Here is a 27001-nt window from a genome sequence, read left to right on the forward strand (position 1 = left end):
GTGTCCTGAAGGACCAACTACTCTACTGACGTCCTCTGCTACAGTCTGATTAGTCCCAACGCAGTATCTATTTTAAATGGATAAAACTTGATTTAACTGTTGAGCTGTAAGCAATTATCAACCCCTCCCTCCCGCTCTCTCTCTCTAGCTCTCTCTCTCTCTCTCTCTCTCTCTAGCTCTCTCACTCACACACATTTACACAAGCACATTGACAACAGACCCGTCTGTCTGACATACCTGAGAAGTGAGATCTGATCACAAGTGGTCACTGGAGATAGATTTTAAAGCAGGTGTGAACGGGGCCATAGAGACAAATAACCACTCCCGTCTACGGGCAAGTCAGTCGCCTCTCAACCTGCATGTCTCTGGATCGCGTGAGAGGCCAGGAGCACCCAGAGGAGACCCGGGCAGTCCCGAGGAGAACGTCCACTGTCGTCCAGAAAGTCCACCAGGTTCTTAACCACTGCACCACCCTGACAAACTACACATTACTGCACAATACCACAGCCGTACTGTCACAGTCTGACATCCTTCCACACACTTGCGTGTAAACCTACACGTCTAAATTATGGCTGATCAGTTTCAGTTGTTGGATGCCAGACACATTGGAAAGTATGAGTTGCACTCACTTGTAAATGACAGTACATGTGATAGTAAAGAATTTGTGAACCTGATGAGACTTAATAAGCTGCCAAATAAATGTAGTGGAGTGGAAAGTACAATATTTCCTGCTGGCAGTGAGTTTTATTTATTTTTATTTTTTTTAAGGCTCAGTAATTTCCTTAAACAGATGGCCACTGTAGTTTCTACTCAAACAGGAGTAAATAGAGGATTTGATATATATATACATGTATATATTACACATATTTATATAAGTATACGTTTGACCCAGTGTGTACTTACTCAGTAGCAGTGTGATACAAAATAAACCGGTGTCACAGCTCCTGTCTCCGTCCTGTTTGTTCTGCCGGGGACATGTTTTTCTCCTCCTGTCCACCAGATGCCCTCGGACGTTCTCAGCCATCCAGTCACCTGATACCCACTCACACACCTGTTCCCCACTTCCTTGTCAGTATTTGTACCTGCCAGTTCGCTGCGTATCATTCATGTTCTGCATGTAGTGGACTTGAGTTCTTGTGATGCTGTGACCTGTGTCTGTGCCTGGAGGCCTTTACTGTCACCTCCTCTCTCATTAAAACCACTGAAGCGCTCCCGCCTGGCTCTGTCTGGGTCTGCGTTTGGGTTCTCCTTCCTGACACCACATGCGTAGTGTAACAAACTACTGTTTCCATGGTTTCCACTGGCCCGGTCCTTTCAGAGAACTCCCTAAATGTCCTTGTTCTGTTGACGTGTTTGATGAGACTTAAAGAAGATGATACGTTTAAATATTTGGGACTTTAGATTGATCCCGAATTGTCTTCAGAACACATATTGATTTCTAAAATATATCAATTAAATATCAGACTCACAATACATCAGTGAGCTAATTGTGGTAAACAATTTCTCTCACAGTTCTTATGGTTACACCTCTGAAACACGTCTTCATCTACATCTCCAGGAGACATCTTGATTGTCGGTTGCTCTTTGCTTTCAAATGCATTTAACTGTCTGTTATAACAGCTTTTATCTCTGTGATTTCAAACTTAACACCCTCTATTTATTGTGCCATTCCTTTTCTAAAGAAATTCTGAGGCATGCTTTTAAATTTAAAGCACCATCAGACTGGAATCATTTGCCAAACTCAGATCTATTACTTTGATGGCTTCAAGACTTCCTTGTTTTTTTTTGTTGTTTTTTTTACCTCCAATGTACTACTATCTTTTGATTCTACATGTAGGTTGACTAATTTAATTACATATTTTCTATGAATTCTTTTTGCCAGAGGACCCACTTCAAGATGAGGTGTACCTCAAGAGGTTCATTCTCAAATTTTATTTGAAATAAATAAACACATTTTTGAACCAAAGGCTCTTCTACGTGTCAGAGCTGAGGGCTTTTCAAGCTTGGGCTGCTTTCTTTTAATCAAAGAGGATCACTCACTACGCACACATGAACACACACACACACACACACACTCACAGACTATGAGTCATGACTTAGGGCACATCAATAGCCCTTCAGTCACACTCATTAGACCCTCAATTAGCACCAACTCCTTTGATTCCTGGCATGATGCAGCAAAATCAAGTGCAGTCATGCACACGCTCACATACGCCAGCTGTGTTTCTGGAAGAAAAGTCCACTGAAGTTCATTAACGACAAAACTGAGGGAGAACAAAAGCAATTCCAACTAAAAAAAAAAAAAAATCTGCAAATTGATATTGGACAGTGTGCCGGGACAGACTCACGAGAGCAGAACGAGTTTAGAGAGCGAGGAGGATGGAGGCTGAGTGTGATCGATGTTTTCAGCCTCCAGAGGAACTGGGTCTCCAGGTTCGTGCGAGCAGGAGAACTTCATTTGCTTTCTACCTTCAAAGCAGCTGATCTCAGCTCAGTTTGCATAGCCCCCCCCCCCCCCCCCCCCCCAGTAATATTGCAGCTTAATAACACGTCCAGCGGGCTCAGCTTTGCCTTTCATTGAGTAATGTCAAGTTAACACACAACATTACTATCAGACTTTTTCACCCACGTTTCTTAACATAGTTTTGCAGAAATCTTTCTGAATAAAACCACTTGTTTCTGCTCTGTCCTCATTTGTGTCCGATTTGTCCCAATTACCCACACAACTACATCACTGTGGGACCACACAGACGAAGGCTCTCCAACTAAAGTAACTGCTGCAAAGTCTTTTTCAAGGTTTTTCAACAGGTAAATCAGGCAAATCAAATTCTTTAAGAGTTCAACTAAAGACATGGTAAAGGCAAGAGCCGTTTACAGATTCCACATCTCATCTCATGAATTAGATAAAGGTGAATGACTAGAGAATGAAACAGTGATGTCACATTAGCCAAAAAGAAAGCCGACACACTGTTGCAAAAACTGCCCCTCAACCATGAGAGGTGTGTGTAATATTAAGTTAATCAGAGGGTGAGTTACACAGCAAGGTGCAGATTATCTGCTCCACTAAAGACCTGTGTGGAACTAGATAATAACAGTAAGTGATGTAATATAACATCTGAATTTAACTGACAAACAGCGATATGAAAAAGAAAAATCAGGATCCTTACGACAAAATCTTCACAACATCCAGGAGGAAATCCGCAGCTTTGCCGTGAGAGTCAAAGAGGTCAATTTGAGTTCTGCAGACGGGAGAGCAGCGGCGATTTTGAGGCGAGTGCATCGAAGAAATGCAATTGCATTGTCAAGTTAGAAAGATGGCCAAGAAACAGCCGAAGAGGAGAAGGTCAGAAGAACAGAGACTGAAAAAGAAGTGCTATGATCAAGGATGAAGAGTTGCAACAAGCAAACTGTAACTACTGATGTTCTTCCGAGCAGCTGGGACAATGCACATTGAAGTTATTTGACGTTAGTGTGTGTGTGTGTGTGTGTGTGTGTGCGTGTGTGTGTGTGTGTGGGAGCAGGAGGATGTGGATGGAGGAGGTACATTAAAATACCTTTAAATGCTCTGATCGATGCTCTGACAGTTTGTTCAGGCACCTGCAAATATAGATGTGATAAAAACTGACCTAAAGGTCTAATCACATCTGTGTTTGATAACACAGCGGCATGGTGGGAAATTATTTACTGTACGGTGGCAAAGAGACAAAGACTTTGGCTGAATTCGAATGTCCACCCTTTGGACTTGCAGCCTCCCAGAACTCAGTGCTGAGTGTAAAGCGTGCGTCATGCTGAGGCTGCGGGGCTGAATCTGTAGTATCAAGCCTCACAATGTAAAGCTGCTTAATAATTAAAGAAAAAACAAATAGTCTAAAACAGCAAGTACCTTTTTTTTTTTGCAGGACCATTTGCAGGAATCAGGAACCGCGCCCTCATCTCTGGTGTCCAAACCCTGAGCTCACTATCCACCCCTCCACCACCCCCCCACCCCCCCACCCCCCCACCCCTCACCCCTCACCCCCATCCGCCTCCACACATCTACTGTGGGGTACAGAAAAAAATGTTGCCGGGGGAACATAAAGCAGGCAGCTTTTACCTTTTGCTTTAAAATGTAGCTGCCAAAACAAATTAATATTACATGAAGATAATTTCTCAGAAAGGCAGGTGCTTGTGGACTTCATGCTTACATGCCTGAGAAGTCGAGGATTTTAGAAGTGCAAGGAACTAGATTGAACATTTTGGATTTCAGCCAGTGTCTAACTTATTTTGCTCCATGTAACATGAGCTCGAGACAGCTCATACGGGATCAACACGACTGCACATTAAAAACCTTCATATTAAAAACATTTCAGTGGAGCTGGCAGTCTTCTTGAGGCCTGGAAGGCTTTTCAAGGACAACTCTGTTGTACTTTGAGAAAGTCTAACATCAATCGCACACACAAGGAGAAATACAGTAAGCTTCTTAAAAAGATGTATATAGACACGCATGCATTATCAGAAACGCACATGCATGCACACACACACACACACACACACACACTTCAAAGCCAGCTGGCAGCAAAAAATGCTTCATGTTTTGGCAGCAACACAGCTGTCATCCATCAGTGCTAAAACAAATCCTTCAATCCCTGTCGATACAATATTTATTCTAGCCATCACAGCGTATACTAATTTATTTACATTGCTGATGTATTGATGTGTTTGTTTCTTTGTTTTGTTTAGCTGCAGCAGGTTGATAGATGGCCGGACGGGTGAAAGGAGGTGATTTGGTGATTTAAGGCCCAATTCTAGGTGCTAAAATTGGTTCCTGCCAGAGTAATACATCAAAGGGAATTAAAAGGTGATTGTGGTGTGAGTGTGTGTGTGTGTGTGTGTGTGTGTGTGTTACCATGGCACCCACAAACCTACCCATTTCCCTTCAGGGGAAATGGGTACACACACACACACACACACACACACACACACACACCTACACACGGGGCAGATGGATAAGAATGTGGACAGAAAAAGGAATTGGAAGAAAAGAATAAGGAAGAGATGGAGAGGAAAGCTTCAAAGTCTCATTGACCTCAGCCTGATTCAGGTTGCCCCAACACACACACACACACACACACACACACCCACACACACACATCCTCTGTGTGTCTTCATCGCACTAAACGGTGAGTGATGGGCCACTTGTCTGGTCATCATGGCTGCCATGTCAGACACAGAGGATAAATGATATCCAGGAGAGAGAGCTCACTGAGCTCAGGTCTGAAGCCTGAAATTCTCCTGAAGCCATTAAAACATGACAGAACGGTATCTGCTCCATGGTTCTCTTCATACTCCTTAAAACCTGTAAACTCTAAACCCCCTATAGAAATTGTCCGTTCATTCCACAACACAATACACACCGACTTGCTTTATTCAGGTTCTCTACAAGCACCATAGGCCATAGATCTACATTCCAGCACCAGGCAGCTGGAGAGCAGTGAGACGTTTGAAAACTAAGAAGAAGCTCTGGATTTCAGTGTGACGGAAGAAGACAGGAAATGATCCTTGAAAGAATACAACCATCAAGACGTCTCCGGAGTTACCCTACGGGCAGCTATGATGTCATTATTTGCATTCTCCTAATTACTTGACATGTTACACTTTTCCACATACTGACAATTATCCTGCATCTACAGTGCATTCACACCACTGTGGTGGTTCCCTACCTTCTCCAACTCACGGCCCCACTTGAAAATCCACATCCAACCCCAGTAGTAATAATAGTAATACAAATGTCAAATAATGTCTTCTCCCAGGACTTTTTATTTCAACGATGACGATTGAATACTCAGATCGAATACAGGACTGAACTGAAAGCAGGAGAATATCTGCTTCTCTTTTGTAATCACAGGGTTTGGCCTTAATGCAAGAAGAAGAAAAAACAAAACAATGAAAGAGTTTTAAATGTTTGTAATGTTTTTAAAGATCATTTCATTTTAAAACATTTAAAAACACACACATATATCTATATATATATATCTATATATATATATATATACTGTATATGTATATGTATATGTGTGTGTGAACCTCTGCACTACATGCAGTACACTACTGTATTTTGAGAATTGCTAACATTACTGCTAACACACGCCATCTCTTCATTTGGCTCTGCAGGTCATTTCACAAAGACAAAGTGGTCCAGACGTGGATGTGGACAGAGGGTTGGACAGACAGTGGAAACAGGAAGCTGTCTCGTCCTGACAAAGCTTTCTCCACTCATCTACATTCCCTGTCTCGCTTCAGCGACACCTGCTCTCAGACATAACTAAAGAAGAGAAAGTGTATTTATCGATCCTTTGTGGGAATTAATTCATTTTGTCTCATCTTTAATCGTATCAGTGTTTCACAGCAGATTGGGAGACACGTCTGAACCACAGCAGGGCTGAGTGGAGATATTCACTGCAGATCATACCAGGATCCTCCTGTGGGCATGGTGGAATTTTCTTCTTTCCCTGCCTGTGAGAGTGATGTGTTCTTTCAAAGTAGTACACACAGCATTTTTGTGCCTTGAGGGGGCATGGCAGGAAACACGGTTTCCACGTTTCTGTTAAAACCCTGGACAGTTATGTGGGATCAGTAAAACCATGCGGGGATCAGAAGCTTCACACAGGCTCAAACTCCCGCTCTTTGTGTCTGTCGGGTTTAAAGTTATTCCAACTTCTTCTGACTGCGACGCAGACTTCTGCAATCACAGTCACTCACATTATGGAGGAGAAAACAGGACTGATCCGACGGGTGACATTTATATCGTGATGATATTGTGATGTTGGTTAAAAAAATATACTTATAGTTTATGATAAAACTGAGTACACTGAGGTCAATATCAATGAGATTACAATTTAATACAATTGTTGGGGTTTTTAGCCAAAGCCTGAGAACGATGAAACCAATTCATTTAAAAAACTAAAATATTTGACTAATTAAACTATGATTAAAGATCCATATTTAAGAACTAGCTGAAACATTAACACACCAATCATTAGTGAGAGTCCATTCTTTTCTCTGTGTTTATTACTATTTCTTTGTTTTATTTTGTTTGTTTGTTTTTTATATATTTTATATATATATATATATACCTTTATTTCTCTGTGCTCCTGGATGATCATCCATCCAGATGTTTCTGTTCAGCTGTTCAGCTCAGTTTTCTCTAGTTTTCACTTTGTTAGTGTGAAAGGAGCAACTTCAGCACTGGAGTCTGCAGTTTCCGTCTGGTCGACTAATAAACATTTATTTTAACAAGTTATTTCACCTGCTATTTATTCCCAACCACATAGTTTTAGTTTGTTAAGTTCTACAGACACATTCATTTGAAATGCAGTAGTAGTACTTCAACCTTCATTTCTCTAAAAGCTGTCCATCAAAGTAAGTTTTTTATTTCATTTATATTTATTTAATCATAAAGTCACTGTGAGACCTAGGTACAGAAAATAAAATAAATAACAAACAAATGGGTTATGAATATTACTATATTAATATAGTAATATTAATAGCAGAGATACAAAATTTCTGTGATTTAAATATACATTCAGATATGCATTGATATAAACAAGTGGACATGTTCATATAGACAATGATCTGAGTGTTTATTTAAATACATTTGAATATGCATACAGATACACAGCCAGGTAGACAATAAGATGACAAATTATACGCTCATAAGGGCAAGTTAGAAAGAAGATTATGTAAGACAGTTACATCTCAAGTCAGTCAGACTCCCAACCAAATCTTTTGAATTGGTCGGTTGAAATCAGCATGCGTTTCAGTCTCTACTGTAAGTTATTCCACACAGATGAGGTGCAATATCTGAAGGCTGTTCAACCAAGACTGGTATTTACTGCTGGAACATCAGGAGTGATGATCAATCATTTCTGGAGGTCTTAATTGACTGACATTAGAGATGTCTTTGTAGATCGGTATATCTACAATAACGACTGTGTTGAAGTTGAAATATTTCTTCTGCGATGAAAACATTTCGCTTCTGTTCCTGTCTTTGTGAGTGCTACAACCTGAGGTTTTATCCCTTTTCTGTGTAGACAAGAACATTTTCCATTTCCATCCATACACTACAACCTGTCCTCTGTCATCAAGGCCTTGTAGAGCCTGAGCAGTAGTGACTAAGTGGCTCTGCTACAACACAATTCATCCTCCGTGAGGGAAATGTAGTTTCAGACCTCCTCATGTCCCAGCTAATAACCATACATGGAGAATGTTTTCAGTGCTGCTTAAACACACACACACACACACACACACACACACACACACAAACACACACACATTACCGACCATTTCTGTCTTGTACTGTACAATAGGTATTTTTGAAGTAAGGACAATTATTCAAGGAGACAGATGCAATCAATAATTTACATGCCGGCTTCTTTCAGAAGGAGACAGAGTGCCATCACTGAACAGATGTGTGTGAACGAGCAATATTCTGCATTTATACATTAATGGACGGTGAGAATCCATAATCAATAAATCATATAAACTCAACCTATAGCACTTTAGGAAAGCCCTCTGTCATCTGCATGATGCACCCACAGTTTTTCTTATTAATGGACCTAGACAATATGAGCTCAAATGTAACGTGTAATGAAGAAGCCTACTTTAAAACCAGGTCAGCTTTAGGAAACTGTGCATCACTGAGCAGGTCAGACAGAAAGATGAAGCATTCATATTGAACCCAGAGCCACTGACGCCTCAGCAAAAAGCAGGATCAGCAGCGACCTCCGTTAAGAGATCATCCTAAAGCTTGGGCTGGCCCTGACGACCCATTACTGATTAATACAGTTAATACAAAGAGCACAAAATATCAGCATGTATACTGTATGTCTGTAGAAGATGAACGGATAAATATCTATTTTTGTTGTTACATGTCATGCAGTTCTATAAACAGGGTTATATCATTGATATTTCCTGAATGAAAGGTCAGCTCCACCTGCTCTCTAAAGCTGGATGGAGTTTAAAGAGTCTTGTACTTTTGGAGGTCAAAGTTCAATCAGGCTGAGCTCCGCTCAAGGCAGACTGAGGAGGGATTCATTTGTGAGCGAACACTCTTTGCACCTTTCATCTGTGAAATTTAGTCTTACTGTTAATTTCATTCACGAAAACTAAATATGTTCAGCAACCTTTTTTTTCCATGACTAAGATGAGGCGTTAAAAAGTTGTCATTAAACACTTACTGTGACTATATCAACATGAAATATCGTTGACGAAAAAGAAATTAGTTTAAAAAATAAAACCTTTACAGAAAAATCTCTTTCATCTTTTCAATAATTCAAATTTTGACACTTTTTTTTTTGTTGTTGTTTTTTTGTGCAGTAATTGGACACACCATATCAGAACTACACAAGCCAGAGTAACTTACTGGTAGATAACACTGAAAGCAACAGAGCTTTTCTTATGACTAAATAAGACATTTTCATTTACTAACACTAAATTAAAATAGTACCGGTTTTCTTTGGCTAAAACAAGACTAAAATGCAGGATGAGGTTGATGAAATATGATAAAATAAACTAACAAGGACATTTGACTAAGATTGAATAAAAACATCGCTGTAAAATTAAAACCAGTCTGTATCATTTAGAGAGGACGTAGCACAAAGCCCTGATTCACTGCAGGGTCTAAATGATAAGATCTGTGGGACTGCTGACGTATCTGAAATCATGGCTTTATTGAGTGGACATACATTTCAGTCACAGACACGTTCATAATGGCGATGACTATGGCTGAACCATGTGCAGGAACATGTACTAACATGTACCATGTTCCTTTATGTCTGGAGAATATGAATTGTAGGCTGCGGCATCTCAGTAGCACCACACGGCTTCATCTATGGTCTGCTGTTGGGACACATTTTACCTTTATCAAAAAATTGCAGCTCCTGTGATTTGGACATTGCACTTGGCCATACTGTGATTCAGATAATTTATCGATCAGCTGTGCAGCAGATGGTTCTATAGTTAGATTTGGTGGGAAAAGGGATTCTGCTGGTAGAGGAAACCCCTGTCTTCACAAATATGATCATTCTTCTGTATTTTAGGAAAACGCAACAACACCGACTTTGGCACATGAGGTGGAGGTTGCGGTGATGGAGGAGGGAGCTGCAGCAGCAAACAGAGTAATAGTGAGAAGTGTCAGGTTTTGAAAGCCACACTGTACAACTGTACGAACATGACTGGATGTTAGCATTGAGCTTGCAGCCACATGAATGAAGCAGCCGATGCCAGTGTGATTTCATTTCCCTGTCTACAACATAATGAATTCTATATACTGTTAGTGGTACATGATCTTAGCGTGTCTTAATAATCATCAATAATCATTACAATGGGCCTCATATAACATTTATATTCTCTTGAATTGTCTTGGTTCAGGTGAGTTTTTGGACAGTGTATTTTCTCTGTTGAGTAAGCCTGGGTATCAGTTTTCTCCTGCTTCCAGTCTTTGTGCTAAGCTAGGCAAAACATGTCCTGACCCGTCTCTGCACTGGACTCACACCGAGAAAAGTGCATCAATAATCTGACTTTCGGGAAAACAGAAAATATAATATAATATTTCAAATGCTTCCTTTAAGACCTTGAAATCAGAAAGTGTTTTGTGTTTTGCGAATCACATGATGGATCCTCAGATACTTCCGAGGTGACAGAATTTCAGACGTATTACCAAGGTCAAAAAGACAAATTTGCAAATTAAAATATAACTGAGAATGAACGGAAATACGCTGAAAAGACAGACTGCATTACACAAACACACATACAATTTCTCTCACACACACACTGTGTTTACAGGGATGAAACATGCTGCCCATCACTTCTGCCATGTTGTCGCAGCCTCGTCAGATGATGAATGACAAGTCTTGGAAATCTTTAGCCGAGATGATCTTGGCCAAATGAATTAATAATTTATGTTTGATGGAGTCTTTTTAATATTTCAAGCATAATTAATAAGCAGGGACATCGCTTCCCCTCAACAGAGGAAATCACACTCAACGTCAACAGCAGATAAATGAGACAGAGCGTCCTGCCCCGGTCTGCTATCTCTCTCTCTCACACACACACACACATACACTTTCTCTCTCTCACACACACACACACACACACACACACACACACACTGGGATGGATGAGACAGGAGGCCTAGGGCGTAGCCTGGCTTACTATTAGTCAAGGAGCAAGGAATGAGCATATACGGTCTCTCTCTCTCTCTCTCTCTCTCACACAGACACACACACACACGCAAACACACACACACACACACACAAGTTTGTGAGTGATGTGCGGCATTACGCATGTGGAATAAAAAGAGACGGGGAGGAGGAGTGTACATCTAAGTCCCTATTAAGTTGAAATCCAACTCTCAGCTCATAGAAAATTAATTCACAAACGGGAGAGACACAGCAGCACTGGATCTTCGACATGCACGCACACACAGCGCTGCGGGGGGAGGCATTAGATAAAGTACAACACACACACACGCAGTCCCTCGAGTGAATCGCTGTGTGTGGTGGCTGGATATTATCAGCTCATGGTGATGAAGAATGGTCCCGGAGTACACGCCGCTTGCTCTAAATAAACCATAATCAGAAATGCCAGCCTTTCCAGCTAATCCATTCTCCTTTTCCCTGCAGCAGGGAGGTGCTGCTGTTGGGAGGAAGGGAGGCTGGTTGAGCATCTGACTGGCTAGATTGCTCCCCCTTCCCCAGCCACAGGGATGTACAAGAGGCAACAAGTCGTCCAACCAAAGACGTGAGCGATGTATAAAAAAATAAAACTACTATAAATAGTAATGATAATAAATACACAGCAGTTGAATAGGAAAAAAAAAATAAAAAATGCAAATGTGCAAAAAGTCATGTGCGAGGTAGAATCACCAGGTCTCTCTAACATTAGCATACAGCAGGTCCAGGGTCATGTGTCCTCTGGTGGTGCAGTCCACAAACTGTCCCCAGGGACCATGAAGTCAGCACTGGGCTGTGAAGTCTGGAGTCCAACAGGGTGGATAACCTCACACATGATCGGTGGGTTAGCAGAGGTAAAGATGTAAACAACATTCAAGATGGTGTAAAAGAACTTCCTGGAAATGTAGTGTGGACGTAGCCCCACGGCTAACAGTCCGTCTGAAAGTCGTCAATGGTAGGGACGGGTTACAGAGTATCCTCCAAGCCACGACTTTCTGAAACACATAACACTACACTCTTGTAAGTCCTTCTTGCTCCTCCATCTTATTGTCCAGTGATCTTACGTTAGCCATGACAACTGCTGGATCGCTTGATGCTAAAATGTAACTATGGGTCATAAGTAGGTGGTTGCACCAATGATCTATGGTTGGTTTTTATGGGAGGGCAGCGATGGACCAAACAACATCAAGCACCGATGGAGCTGAGCAACAGATCATTCAGAAGGAACACCCCAAATCCTCCTCCTCTACCACCACTAGTATGGAGGTTCCATCAGATTCCAGACAGTGCAGGAACCAGGGGAGGTCAAATATTATCAGTGAGGAAAATCAGGTATCTTCATTCATGAAGCACTGAGCCTCTCCTGATCGTTAACTTGGCTGAACTTTTACCCAAGGATGAACAAAGTAAGATGTTGACATGGTGCATTTAATTATGTATTACAATTAAAGTGCTTTGTTATGCCACTTCCATAAAGTGGGGGGACTCTCACCCAATTATTTCACACTGCACAACTTCAGCTTCAGGCTTTTTGTTATACTTTTTCAGTCTTCAGACTCAACTCGTCTTCTCAGACTGACTTGACAAAGCCAGGAGATATCCAACAGCTGTTTTCACATGCTGAGTAGGACTCATCTTGACTAGCTAACTAGCTGTAAACTAATGACATAATACGTTGTTATAGATTCAGTTACAGTCCAGCTTGGATATCATTAAAATACTACTTATATGTGGATGCATGTAATATGTGACACCATTTAAGAAGTACTATTAATTCTAATTTTGATCAACAGTTCTTTTACTTGTAGTGAAAGTAGAAGAAAGAAGAAGAGGAAAAAAAGAAGAAATTCCCTCAAGGAGTTACGTTGTTGGAGGAATGAAAAAAGACACTCTAAAGGAGCAGGTTTGTGTGTCTATAGCAGTATATGTTGAGTGTATTTACATGCAGATTACAAAAATAACATCCATCAGTGATTGTAAACCTTATGATTTCGTATTGGACGGACACAAACACTCACTAAATTGCAGCAGTGTAAGAAGCAGCTGTATAGAGAGCTGACAGTTCCTACATTAGTGGCCTCATTTGTTCACACTAATTATACTAATGTGTGAAAATTATTGTGCTAATGATTTATTGATGCTAAAATGCTAGCACTTTTAGCTGTGAGGATGAAATTGGCAGCCAACATTTACACAGTCACATTTCATGTTCACATGAACTCAGACTGGAGCCGGGGCTGACCTTTCTATTGGCCAGAAACAGTGAGGAGGAAGAGCAGCAAACACACGCACACACCATCCAGAATAAAATGTAGGATCAAAACTCAGCTACAGCCATGTTAAAAGGTGGTGGTGAGGAAAACGGAGCTAAAAGGTGAGTGAATATGTCAATATGTGTGATACAACAATGTTCATATCACCGTCTCTGATGTGTTAAATACGAAGTGCTGTTTCTAAACTTTCTTTATCCATCTCTTTGTCTCTCATGGTTCGTGGCATAAAATAGGGAGATCACCACATCAGAGACAGGAGGACAGAGGACAGACAGGACAAAGACATTTTCTATTACAATGGAGAGATAATAACCTTTACCTGTCAGAGAGAAGAGGATGGTTGTTGCTTTCTGCTTTTATTAGTATTAGTGTCTTGTTCTTTGTTTCTTTGTCCTTGTTCTTTTGTCCACTTTTCTTTCAAAGCTGTAAATTTGTAAGATCATCAAACCACACATTTGATACTTCAGGCAACAGTTTCAGTAAAAGTCATTCAGCTTATTTATATGTTCAATGGCCTCTCTAAACAGTAATTTGAATTATTAGTGGTGGAGACTGTTTTCTCTTTTGACTGAGCTGTAAAGAGAATAAAGGGAATTCTGGGATCGGTATTGAAAATGCTGTAACCAGTAATGGTAACTAGTCACCACAGTTAATAAATAAAACTTTGAAGTCGCTTGTGTTCTTTGGGTTTGTGTCAAACTTATGGCCGATTATAGTTTTTTTCTTCTTCTTCTTCTGGGTGCCAGCTGGAGCTAAGTCCAACAATAAAGTGTGATTTTTATTTTAAGGTCAACCCCCTACATGGACACCTGAACCCGTGCCATGAACCCACTTAAATCTGAGCCACAAACAAAGTCTGCAACCAAACAATCAAGAAGCAGGCAACAATCAGAATGACAGTGCAAACACAAGCTCTTTCAGCATAAATCATTGTATTTCAGTTCAAACCCCACACTCAGCTAAAGAGAAGGCTGCTCGCAGACAAGTCCAAATAATATTCACCAAAATAAGCAGTAAACACAAATCCACTTTCAGGGAGTCATCAACCAACGTCAGCCAAACAAATTTTGCCCCCGAGTAAAACCTCTTCCCAAACAAAACAGGAGTGGATCTATGGTCACGGTTCATTTCAGTTCAGATGTTTTTCCCCCAGAGTGACTCCTCTTCTCAAAATGAATCAAAAGAGATCTCTGGCAATGTTTATCTATTCAATTCAGAACATTTCTAACTGAGTGAATCATCTTCCCTCTCCAATCTCTGACAAAAGAGTAAATCCAAATCCGCCATCTTGTTTTGTGTTTTCCATATTTAGAGTAAGAGGGGGTGGATTACTCAGGAGGAGGCCAGAATTCCATCGGCAGAATAAAGAAGGTGTGACTGGGGTATGAATTCAACAAGTACATTGAAAGAAAAAACATTTTTTATTATTTTGATGGCAGATCGCCACACCTTGATGCAACAAAGTGTTGCAGGGACAATGTATTAATGTAGGTCAGCCTGAAAGTTATAATCACCCTGGTTCCCTCCCCCAGATCTACGTCATGGCAGCAATAGTTACCCACAGAATCACTTCCTCTTTAGCGATTTTGTGTTTTTGCTGTAATGCTTTATTTCAATCTATTGTAAACTTTTATTATGAAAAGTTCTAATAGGACATTCCAAAGGTTGTTTTTTGCTTGTCAGACCTTTGAAATAGACATTCCATGTGTGATATGAAAGAAATAACACAAGTTCATTAAATCAGTCCAACATATTATATGTGATTGTCGACCACAGCTCCACATGTGAACAGTTACAAAGTAAATTCCAGCGGAATTTTTATCAATCAGTTTTCTTAAATAGGCTTTTGATTATGTTCAGGCCGCCATCTAATGGATTTAAAAAAAAAAAATTACCCGAGGCCAAACCTACTTGCCGACCCCTACTATAAACCAACTGTACACGGCAACAGACGTAACAAGACATAAAAGTTTAAAGAAATCAGGAGTGGGGTATTCACTGATGTATTTTATGTTGTAGATTAAACATGGAAATGTCTTGAGCTTGTGTTTTAACCACAGATTTTATTTCAGTCATCTAACAAAAACCCAGAGACTTCAGGACGAGAGAATAGGAAGTGCAACATGCAACTAATTTCCAGGTTTTCAGACTCATTCCTGCAGCACTCTATAGAGATATTTTTTAATGAGGATCTCTCTCTCTTTCTCTCTCTCTCTCTCTCTCTCTCTCTCTCCCTCTCTTTCAGCAATGATGTCAACAGCAAAGATCTCATTGCCAGAAGCCCGGCAGCTCAATGTGACCTACATGCTTTATCTACACAAGATGCCTTTTACTCACCTCTCACTTTCACCTCTCTCTCTCTGCCTCTCTCTCTCTCTCTCTCTCTCTCTCTCCCTCTCTCCCCCCAATGAGGGGTCGCAGCATGAAGCGAAGAGATTACTCAAACAGGACAAAGTCATATTCAATTACAGCACAGGGATATTGGCTGTACAGTAAATTGAACAATTATGTGGCAGGGCTACAGTGGCAGATGTGCACAGGGCCCCATTTTAGTGGAGTGTGCTGTCAGCAGTGCCGGGTCATTCCATTACAGCTGCAGACTGGGAGGGAGGCCGTCGCAGCATACTTATTAAACTACACACACACATGCACAAACACACACGCACACATACACACAAACACACACACACACACACACACACACATACAGGCAAAAAGTGGAAGACAGTGATAGGGAAAGGACACGTAGCCCAGATATTTATCTAACCATCTCTACAAACCACATGTTCCCTTTAATTAATGTAAATCCCTATTAAAGTGACTGAAAGTAGCTGTTTATCAAGGAGGAGAATACAGCGATTACATAGAAAACATTAGTTAAGCACCATACTTCAGGCCTTTTAACTGCCTTTATGTCATTTTTCACTTTGTATAAAGCAAGAAAGTTGTAGGTGTTCGTAACTTTGATTTCATTAATTGAATTTTAATATTAAAAGAAGCACCAAAGTGCACTTCCTTATAGTACAATTGAAGGTCATCTGCCAGGGGTCCTTTGCATGTTAGTGAAATTCAGTTCAAAAAGGATATAAACCTGGGTTCCGGATATTAACATGTTTAACAGTTGCTCAGTCTGGTTAAACCGAGAACTCACTGGCTGTTTTTGCGGCTGCAGAACGTCACACTTTTGATTTTAGCGCCATGTTACAGCTCCGGGCAGAAATAGACAGAGAAAAGACCTGTTGATGTCACATTGACATCATACCAGCAACATTACACGAAACTGACAGCTTCCACTATAGTTGTCTCTGCCGAGGCTTAATCTGAATATGACACAGACATTTTAGCAGCTGCATGTGGAGGCAGTGACATTTTAGAGACGTTTTCTGTCAAAAATAAATCAGAAATTAAATTATAATGAAAAAAGTCTGACATTCCAGAACCTGTAAACTCTATGTAGAGAGACAGAGCTGCAGCAGCAGAGTATGTTGTGAACATACAACACAGGCTAGTGTGCTAGTGAGGCCCCCGGACCTGCCATTAAAATGCGTCTCCACATGCGTCTTGAGTGACTCACTTCCCAGCTCTGTGCGCAAATTAACACGACTGTGTTGTTGTTTTTAGCCAATCAGACTACAACAAACAGGTCAGTTGTCAATGTTGTTGACAATGAAATCAGATTTTAGCCAATTTTAATAGTGAAATATCTTTGTTTCATTATGAAACTGCATTGATCTGATTGATTAATCGGACTGTGTCACCGGACATCAGCAGAGGTTGTACTTCAATGTGGCTTAGGAAACATTTGCGTTCACACTGCTAAAGGCATGAGGCCACATGTGGTCCAGACCTCCTCTGAATGTGGTCTGAGTGATCGGATCACACCTGAACTTATAGCGGACCGCTTGTGATCGGATCATCTGAGACGGTTGAGAGGTTAATACCAGATGTGAAGAGGTGTGAACAGGTCTGAGCAGGTCTGAACAGGACTGCTCTGATCACGACCTTAAGGGAAAAATTAACTGCAATTAAAAAGTATTTTGGTCATTTAAAGATTGTTGCAATCAAGGACAAGAACTTGGCAGTAGGCAGCGATAGGCAGTGAGCTAAAAGTTCAAAACCTCATCGGAACATTTTGAATTAGCTTCAGTTTTCTGACGTAAAAGACAATAAAAAGAATATGGACCACTTATTAAATCAAAAAAGTATTTCAGCACACCTCTGAGTTAGAAAACTTTTGACTACAGCTTCTACTATGAAAAAAATCTATTTCTGTGACAGAATGAAAATGTAGGTCAGAGTCAGGAGTCAGTCAGAATTAAACACATCACAATCAATTAAAAGATCCTCACTCGTCGTCAACACGTCTTCACTCCTCTCATTCTTATTTTCACATTGTCTCATTGGTGTTCGCCCCCTGTCAGCCTGCCTTCCCCCGTGTTCGCACCTAATGCTTCACTGTGGCACGCTGCCAGTGAATTTATTAGCACAGATGGAGGAAACAAAGAGGAGACGTAGGGTGGGACCAGAAGAGTCAGGAAGAGAAGGAGAAAGAAGAGAATTTATATCCACAGTTTCTATGTACAAATCCATCCACGGTTTACGTCTAAGTTACACAACAGGGCTGCTACAGTGAACAGACACACGATGTAAATTCACTTTAACCTAAATAAACTTGTAGCTAGTGTTTGGACTGTGGCAGGAGGAAGTGAAAATGAAGTGAAATCTAAAGGTGTGCAGTTGAGGCTTTCACAGAGGCCAGAGAGCGCCGGCGTCACAGGCCGGAGCTCAACCTCATCAGCTCTGAATATCTCTCCATGTTACTTACATGCATATATTTATATTCTAAATTAGCAAAATGTAATCCTGCCTTGATTCTGTTTCCCTTGTGTAAATAATGCTACAAAAGTATTTTGAACAGGTAGAACTAAAGGAGCTCTTCTTCACACAGTGTCAGTGCTGACACTGGTATGACATGAACCCAGAGTACTAGTGACAGTTCAAACTTTCTTTTCAAGTGTTTCTCAACATGATACTCTGTTTCACTGTGTAACTTCAATGCAGTATCTCTGGCACTTGGGGATGAATCTTCCTCATCTGTATCAAAGATTTCTTCCCATATTGTGATGCATTTGATGACATCATGACAACAAAGCTATAAAGGCCTCGGTATAATTATATAACATGCTTGTTGGATCATCTAACTTTCCAAAAACAAAAGGATCTGACAGTGTTTAAAAGATGATGGTCATGTCATGTGATCAAAAGCTACAGAACAGCTGCTAAATTGTTTAACCAGTCTAAATGCTGTGCTTCTCTTTCAGCTCCATATTTTCTTCTTCTTTTGTTTTATTTGAAGTGTTGATAAGAAGATCCCTAGTCCCTAAGAACATATTTGTGGTTTTAAGAACCAAAGACCATCTCAGTATAGTTTTACATTTCCTCTCTCAGGCTTCTCTCTGGGGCCTCTCCTCTGATTGGCTGACTGTTTTCTGCGGTTGCATAGTATTGTTTCATTGTATGTGTTCTTGAGAGGTGGCGTGATCGTGATGTCAATATTTGAAAATGTTTGTGTGCCGGGACCAGCTGATGATTGGGGTGCAGCTTTTACAGTGGCAGCTGATTGGCTCCTGTCCTGGACCCCAAGATTTAAAGAACAAGATGGCGCGATCGAGCAACTAAGGGGGAGAGCCACTTCTTTCACCAGTCCCAACCGGCCACACTTGTGCTATACGTCTTCCTTTAATATTTTATAGCTAGTAGGGCTGGGCTGCCTTTTTTCTTTCTGAACACCTTTTCTCCTGTTTTTGTTAGATTGGGAGCTTAGATGATGTATTTTGGTTTGGATATCTTTAGGCAAGTTATGTTTTGTTTTCAGGTGGACTTCTTCTGTTTGTTATTTTGGCCTGTGTCCACCCTGAAGTTATAAGTTGCTTATTTCTGTTTTTGTGGCTATTTGGGACTCTGGAATAAAAATATAGAAGATTTCAGATAAATGCTCAGAGAAACCAAATCCTGCAAGGTTGGATGGGGGGGGTCAAGGTAGGTGGGGCTTGGGGCGTGGCTGAGGGCGGCGACTGCTTTGTTGTGACATCACAAAGTTCCAGAAGTGCTGATGGCTGGTTTTAAGGCTCAGTTTCTGAATACAGGCTGTGTACATTTCTCTGTGGACTGAGGCTTTGATACTTTCACAGTAGTAATATAGAAACTAGACCTGATCTATAATCAAACTACACATGCACATCTACCTTTATACTGTATGGAGCTTTGGATAAAATGAAACTGCAGTTCTCTTGCTGAACTAATCTGTTGCGGGAAAATATTTTATATTGACATAATTTCCAGATAATAAAGTCACAAAAGTCAAATTTGTCTTCACTCTCTCAGTCACTCATCTGATCTGGTCTCTGTGTCATTTATTTATTTCACTCCACGCATCTTAATATGCCGCCTTGTTTTTATCTCCATTCATAGAAGCTCCATTTTCCAGACCTTTGTCATATTTATCAGTTCATCTCCATTTCTGTACTTCCCCTCCCTCCCCCTCTCCGTCTTCCTCCGAGCCAAAACACTTCTCTGCTCTTAATTTTCCTCTGTGTCGCTGCCGTTCACTGCCGCTGCTGAGTTACGCCTCGCATCAAGGAAAACAACATGTCGAAATACTTCACACGGGCTGAGAAGTCAGACGGCTCTGCTGCTGCAGACGACATCATGGAGATGCCTGGAGGCGCAAAGTGGGCCAAACACACTGAAGATTACATTACAGGACATTACTGTAAAAGCCAACGCCCCCACTGAAGAGCAGCAAGGTTTATGTGTATTTCAATAAATTCTGGATATTTATCTCACAATAAAACGTAAAAGCCTTTATTTCAGCAGCTAATGACCGTCCATGTGGCACCACTAAAATTACAGCATTCCCAATTCCCCAAACTTCAAAAGCAAAAGCAGCTTTTCCCTCTGTGCCACTGATTTGCTTTGATTTTATGAGCTGGTACAATCACCATTGTCCTTGAATGCTTGCAGCCCAGAGTAATGAATTCCCTTCTATTTATTACTTCATTCATTCTGTTTTCTTGTGTTTATAAATTAGTTCATCACTGAGTTTCAGTGTCTGCCAACTCTGAACCAGGCCTCCATTTCTGTCCATATCTGTGAGGGCTTGATGATTAGGACGAAGACTCCAAACAATCACAGCTGATGGATACAAGTGTCTGTTTATTATAACAACTACATGGCAGTAAAGTGGCTGGGGCAATAACTGTCCCATTCATCTCTCCCTCTCTAGGAGGGATCAACAATACCACAAAATCTGGTCTGGATCAGATACCAAGTAGTCGGACTCACTTGATGTGGACTGCAGGTATAAACCTGCCACTGGGCGCCTATTTCAGCTAACAACCTCTGAGCTGCAGCCTACATGATGAAAATGGCGAGTTTTGTCGAGAAGTGTGTGTAGAAATCTAGAAGTGCATGACAACTGATCATGACACATTTATCTACTAAGATTTTTTGTATAAGTCCTACTGATAGTCAAAAGAAGGGTTAGTACTGATAGTATCAATACCAATAATTGAGGTATTAGTCCACCCCCTACCCCACAGATGTTTGGTGACGAGCTATCAGAGCATGGACATGATATTATCAGCACAAACACTGAGATACTGGGTCAGTTTACAAACTGTTCAAATTAACATGACATGTAAAAACACAAAGGACCAATACGGCAGCTGTGAGCTACACCTTGTTACTCAGCATCGGTGTTAGATCTCACTTATGCTTCTGTGGCTGCAACCAGGTCACAGAACCTGGTGAAAATCAGAACAGTGGCGATATGTCCACATACTTTTGGCTTTGCATTTTACAGTATACTGTGTCACTTTCAATAATTAATCAACCAATCATTCAAAATAAATCAGCTCTGAATGCAGGGACACCAGTTCAGCCAGGATCTGCCGAAGAACACATCCAGAGGACACAGGGGACAAAGAAAGCACCTCTCAGTAAACCTTGTCACTTCTGTGCTGCCGTTGTCATCACATAAATGCCCAAAGATGTGTATGTGTGCACACGATGTTTGTGTGTGTGTGTGTGTGTGTGTGTGTGGTGTGTGTGTGTGTGTGTGTGTGTGTGTGTGTGTGTGTGTGTGTGTGGTGATTAAATGAAGGGCAGTAACCAATTGAGCTGTCTGTGCGAGGTGTGAGGGGTGATGCATTATAGGAGTACTCTCCATGATTGCGTCAGTGGCTGTGTGTCTAATGTAGGATCAAACCGACTCACTCTCTGGGAAAAACGCATCGATTTGATGCCTTCACAGCCATCATAATATTTCCACACCTCTCAAGTAGTCCTTGAGTAGCCTTGGCTTCTGTTGAGGACTCGGGAGGATAATATCCATCAAGTGTGTATATCAGGTGAGACGACTCTGCAGTCAAGAGGAACCTAAAAATAGGGCTGTCATTCAGCTGCATTTCAGAAATGCTGTGACAACCTCCATTTGAACAACAAGTCATTGTCAACAGGAGTTTTCAAGTCCTGTCACAAGTCACAAAGTCACAAAGCTTTTAGAAACACTTTGATACACACATTGCCCCTGTCAGACCTGGACGTAGCCTCTTTGACATCACCCACAGCTTTCTGAAGAGCAATTTTGAAGCTCAGAGTCAGCTGCTCCACCGTTGCCATCTTGGCAGTGCCTGACTCCGCCCCTAACTCCCAGCTAATCCAAAAATGGTGAAAGAGGTGGGGCATGTTTGGAGCTGAGACTTCAGTGCATGCCGGCTTGTGGCAAGTATATACTCATCCACGCCCTCAATTATACATAACTTGAAGCCTCAATAAAATGTAAAGTGGAGGTGAGTTATATAAACAGTTGTCATGAAGGAGGAAATTAGCTCTAGAGACCAAAACAGTTTTTGTACCAGGCTGTAAACATGTTTATTTCTGCTGTAAAGTTGGACATTTTAACATGGGAGTCTATGGGGACTGACTCACTGTTGGAGCCAGACTCTAGTGGTCGTTAGAGGAACTGCAGTTTTTGGTTCTTCAGTGTTGGCTTCATTGTTGGACCCATATGGTGTCTGCATGTTTCTGAATCATCACCTCAGTATTATTACACACTACTTCTTACACTGGTCAATTTACTGATTGTAGCTTTAAAGTTGAGTGAGTGAGTTTTGAGAAACCCTCTGCCCCCGTTAAATATAGAATAAATACTGTATCACAGTGTTTATTGAATGGATATATATAAATAATCTTTCAAATAAATGTTGTGTTTCATAAGTTTTTACAGCATTGCTATGGTTTCCTCTGTGTGAACAGGAGATCTGTCTGACAAACACATTATACTTTATCTGCTTAAGGTAACAGTAAATCAATGTGCTTTCATCTTTTTTTTATCAATATATAGACACTTGAAAGAATTGGAACGTATTACATGAATCACTTCTGTGCATTTTACATTAGCAGTGACTGCAGATATACAGTACGTGTACATGTGGACTGTGATGTGTCCGAGGTGCAGCTCAGTGAACATAAAGGAGATTTTGAGGGCATTGTACTTCTTAATTTTCCTGAGATGCTGTATAAACACCACAGAAGTTGGTATTTTCTGCTGGCTCCCTCCAAAGTGGAGACAGGGGCCAGAGGTCATGTACAGAACAGAGCCCCAGAGCTGACAGGGATTTAGTGGCACTTCAGCAGAATGAGCTGAGTCATCCAGCTGTGGGACAGAAATATATTTTCCTCCTTAAACTGTGTCTGGATATATAGCATAAAAAAATGACAATAAATTAGTGTAGACAGTGAGAACTCTCTTTGAGACAAGCATTTCTCTTTCACTGAAGTGTATGGCGATTAATACACTTAAAAAAATCACACGCATGCACATGACATGACCATCCTCACAAGGGAGCATTTCTGCTCCACCTGCACAACTGTGGTCACATGACCCTCCCTACACACTCGCAACAGTTCAGCACTCGCTCGCTCGTCAAGTTGACTTTTGATACTTTTGGAGGCGGGGACAGTGACTGATGTCGCCGCTCCTTTAGTTTGGTTACTTTCAGCTGTCACGGTCTCCGGCATAGATGACCCCACACTGGCTGCTGGATTGTACGTCAACATCGCTGCCAGCAAGACTGGCGTCTAAACAAACACCAGTGCCCCCCCCCCCCAAAAAAAATATGTTTCCTCTGTATGTTGAAAATGATGCTAAAGAGGCACCCAGTGCGTCACTAAGTGAGGCCAAGGGGTCCAGACCAGGCATCCAAATGTGAGGAGTTGGGAGTGTGTTGTCAGAACGGACAGTGACAAGAACAGCACAGTGGTTTGTTGTCTATAGTCGGGACATTAAAGACAGAGTCCAATGTTTTGCGAAATTGCCTTGTCTTCCCTCTGATCCAGTCAAATCAAAAAACTTCTTTATAAGTTTTAGCAGGTTTGAACTTAGAAAAAAACCCTGCTATCTCTTTGATGGATTGGTGACTTGCTTGCTAGCTAAAGCTAAAATTATACTTCATTCATCTGCAGAGGCACGAGGGTCTGTATGATGTGAACTCTGCCATCCGCCATCTGCCCATGTCTGTGAGGGTCCTGCAGCCCAAAGGTGGCCTCTGTGTGAACAGACCCAGGAGTGTGTCAGCTGTCTGGATCCACGCCTGTTGTCAGAAGGTGCACTATTTCACTTTCTAGCAGCTTCCCACATCTTTCAATCTAGTGCTAAGCTAGGCTAATGTAATGTCTGCCGATGCACAATGACACCAGCTAACATGGAGATTTTCTGTTAGAATGACACGTCAAACTCTTCTTCCAGTACAATTATTTTTTTCTTGCTAAAGTAATATAAAAATATGAGGCTGATATTATTCTTATTGGCACAAACAATGAAGAGACCACAACCAACAATGTATGAGTCTGTTTTCCCCTCATTGTCTGTGTCCCATTGGTTCCTACTGAAGACATGAATCTTTCAAAACCCCACACAATAGTTTTTGGTTTTTACAAATGTGCAGTTTTCAGCAGCGGATTAATCCACATTTGGTCTTGTGAGTGTTCAAATATGTATGTAAATATATTTCTATTATGTAAAAAGACTTTCACAAAGAGGCCAAGTCTCACAAATAAACTTTGCTTTTACAATTTGTGAATTTATTGCTCTGTTACGAGGGGATTTAAATTTTCAGATGTGGGGGGGAAAAAAAAAAAGAAGAAAGACAACACCACTTACTGTCAGGCTAATAAAATTGCTTTCCCTCGTGAGTAAAATGACTGTACAACATATCATCAACTTCAATCTTCATTCACCCACTTCAAGGCTGCAGCAGAATCCTGAGAGCTCTCTGATGGCGTCTGGTGTTGAATGGTAAAACAGCTCGACAAGGAGCGTGCAAATTAGTTTCGTCTCTCACGTCAATAGCGAGTCTTGACATTGTGCAGGCCTGAAAATTAATTTCCAATCAAGTGTGTGTGTGTGTGTGTGTGTGTGTGTGTCTATAAGATGAGGGGCAAGGAACTTTTATTGCAGACATGTGGTTTCATATCATGGATGGAAAAATGAAGGTTTTTCAAAACAGGCTGTGTGATACAGGCAGGGAGCGAGAGTCTGACCTCAGTGACAAAGAATGACACAGTCAGCCCATTGCAAAAGATGGCCTCTTAAAACTATACGGCCAAGCACTTGTAATTATGTAGAATGGGAAACATACATCATGGTAACGGTGGTACAGTATATTATATGGTTTATATAGCAAGGCTTTGGCTGATGGAGCTTCAATGAGGTTAATGTTAGCAGTAAAACTTTGAGACTCAGCCTCATAATGACTCGCAGTTAATATAATTAAGGATATATTCACATAATAATCATTTTGATTCATCTGATTACAAAGACACTTGGTGGCACCATCACCTCATATCAATAATTAATGAATGACAGTATAGATAGTGAACCAATAAATCTTCATTAGTGTTCTAATTACTATATGAGAAAACTGCATATACTAGAATATATATTAGTAATTTGTATAATTATCTTTAGATACTGATTGATCTGCTCGTTACGTGCTCGTGTGCCAACTTATAGACCAGTGGTTCTTAACCTTTTCCAACTCATGGTCCACTTAAAAATCTTAAAAATGTTGCTGGCCCACATCCAACCTTGTAACAATACAGAGGCCAAATAACATGTTCTCACAACACTTTTATCTTAATGATAACTCATTAAATGTCTAAAAACAACTAGACCTATCTTCTATATGTTGTTGAGTTGTGTTCTTACATTTTCACAAATGTTTCCATCAATTCTCAAACCAGAGGAATCTGTGATTTTAATCATGGTAATGCTCCGTTTCATTGGTCTCCTGTCAGTGACATCATATCCTCTATGATCATGTGTCAGTGTGTTTGTCTGACAGAAGCTCAACATTGACTTTTATCTAGTTTTAAGCCACATACACTTTTTACACCTTGGTGGTTTTCAGCTCTATATTTGAACCAGATGAAGGATTTTAGTCGTCGGACGTCTGGATCTGAAGTTATCAGAAGTGTAGAGTTACATACCTGGCCTGGCATCAGTCACAAGCCATTAAGGAAGTTCATTATAAGGACATGCAGAGTTACAGACCCACAATTGACACTTTGCGACTCTTCCCACCATCAAATTATTGACATTGATAGGAAAACAGAGACAAAGGACCTTTCTCTCACCAACAGGACCATGCTGTTAGCATGTCAGAGAGACACAGAAACCAGACAAAGGTCAAAGGGTCAGGCTTCCAGAGGATCAAACCAATGGAACCACCAGGCAACTGAAGAATATAGGCAAAATTCTCCAGTTTTAACCGAATAAGACCCTGTCTAAACTGATATTTGATTGTTTCTTTAGTAGTAACAAACGAAAAGGACTGATTATCACTAAGCGTCTGTGAATGCTGGCCTGGTCTGTTGCCATCGCATGAACACACACACACACACACACACCACACACACACAACCACCAGCACACACACAGCACACACACACACCAACCCTCCCTCCTCTGTCCCTCTCAGGTTAAGGAGTCATAAACTAAACCCCACATTCCATTCCTGGGTAGTGAACCAGCATGAACTCTTCTTCAAGACACAAATCTGAGGCAAAATGTAAAATTAAATATCTAGCTGTCGTAACTTCCATAGATGTTCCTATGCAATAGTTTAATCCCAAAACTTCTATCCCATCAGTAGAATGTTTGAAAGTAACATGTAGATTTTAAGACAATGTCCTTCATCGTGACCATACTGTCAGCATCCTTCACAACAGGTAACACACCACTACATGACATCCAGAATGCTCCATATTAATTATTAGTACAGTCAAAGAACTGCTGTTTGTAATCCACATTTAATAGACTATTAGCTTTGGAGAAATGTTTATATTGTTGTTGATCAGTTAACCACTTTATCATGATTAATTCCAGGTTTGTAGGAGTAATGAAATCAACACTCCTATTACCTCTACTCTGACATTATTAGTGCAAGTAGTTTT

Source organism: Seriola dumerili, unplaced genomic scaffold, assembly GCF_002260705.1.
Source record: "Seriola dumerili isolate Sdu_G_001 unplaced genomic scaffold, Sdu_1.0 BDQW01000088.1, whole genome shotgun sequence".
Lineage (NCBI taxonomy): Eukaryota > Metazoa > Chordata > Actinopteri > Carangiformes > Carangidae > Seriola > Seriola dumerili.